At 45.5% G+C, this 1,550-nt stretch overlaps 1 pseudogene; it reads left to right on the top strand.

Moving 5' to 3' along the window:
- The first annotated feature begins 536 nt into the window (after positions 1–536).
- LOC102927414 (PCNA-associated factor pseudogene) lies at positions 537–1,285 on the top strand (annotated as a pseudogene).
- Positions 1,286–1,550: the final 265 nt, after the last annotated feature.

Genomic DNA, 1,550 nt, shown 5'->3' with positions numbered 1-1,550 from the left:
ATTCAAGATGGCAGTGGCCACTGGCACCCATGGGACTTGGGAGCCACTCTGAGGAGCCTGAGAGACCCACAGAGGCTTTGAGCAGAGATGCGGGGGCAGCAGGGGAGAAGGAGGAGAGCGAATGTGCAGAGTGTGCGATCTCCGGAACAACTGAGAACAGCAGGTCTGATGGGAAGATACTTTTAAAAAGTGGTCTCAAGAAATTGGAAAAAAAAAGATGGCGTAGCTCAGTGGAGAGAAGCAAAACCAGAGAAGTGGTATGGGCATGGTCTATGTTGCCACTGAAGGACATGTGGACATTGCCAACCAAGGCCAAGTTGATGTCCGTGGTCTGTGCTATCACTGTGAAACATGTGGAAGTCCACAGTCAGGAAGCTTCTTTTGAAGTGGTATTGATGACTACAGACTCATAATTGAGAGAGAATGGGGGACATTGAAGGCTTCTGTGACACCCCCCCACCCCCGCAAATAAAGAAACAGTCCAGACAGGAAGCCATTGGGGAGAGTCCTTAAAAATGCTGGAGAGGGTTCTTGTCCAGTTAAGACATCCGCAGCTGGGGCGTCGGTGCGAGTTGTCTCTTCCTGTAGGAACATGGTGCGGACCAAAGCAAACTGCGTCCCAGGAGCCTACAGAAAAGTGGTGGCCTCTCGAGCCCTAGGAAGGTGCTTGGCTCCTCCACCTTTGTCACCGATTCTGCATCGTGTTTGTCGAGAAAAGCTGAAAATAAGCATGCGGGAGGGAACCCAGTTTGTGTGCGCCCAACTCCGAAGTGGCAAAAAGGCATCGGAGAATTCTTCAGGCTGTCCCCCAAAGATTCAGAAAAAGAGAACCAGCTCCCTCCCGAAGAAGCCGGGTGCAGCGGCTTAGGAACAGCAAAGAGAAAAGCACGTCCTTTGCAACCTGATCACACAGATGACGAAAATGAATAGAACTCATTCTCCTGAATAATGCCTTCAGTTTACTTAGGTATTCTGGGATGTAAATTTGGGTAGATGTGTTTGTTCAATTGGATTGTTGAGCAGACATTCAGTTAAGGGGGGGCGGCGCTAAAATTTCACCATTCGAAAGCAACTGGCTATGAAAAGGGAGAATTTTTATAATTTGTAAATTATAATTGCATACTTGAATTTATAATGTCATATGTTGCTTCTTTTACCCATTAAGCTTCTTGCTAAAATAAATATTGCGTGATGTTCTAATTACTAATCTAAGTCTTTGAGATTTGCTTAGATCTTTGTACTAATACCATTTTATGGGCACTTCATTATTGAAATAGTGCTGTATTGTTATGGCTTGTTTGCTTTAAAAAGTCGGCTTAGTTGTTTTCACATTAAAAAATTAGTATTAATTAAAAAAAATGCTGGAGAGGATGTGGAGCAAGAGGAACACTCCTCCATCGCTGGTGGGAGTGCAGACTTGTACAGCCACCACAGAAAGGGTGGTTCCTCAGAAAACTGGGAATCGATCTTCTTCAAAACCCAGCTATTCCACTCTTGGGCATGTGCTCCATACTACCACAAGGACTCTTGTTCAACCATGATCATTGCAG

This window comes from Peromyscus maniculatus, chromosome 1, assembly GCF_049852395.1.
Source record: "Peromyscus maniculatus bairdii isolate BWxNUB_F1_BW_parent chromosome 1, HU_Pman_BW_mat_3.1, whole genome shotgun sequence".
NCBI classification, from domain to species: domain Eukaryota; kingdom Metazoa; phylum Chordata; class Mammalia; order Rodentia; family Cricetidae; genus Peromyscus; species Peromyscus maniculatus.
Note: the sequence above shows the minus strand (reverse complement) of the source record. Positions and strands in the feature narration are given on the sequence as shown.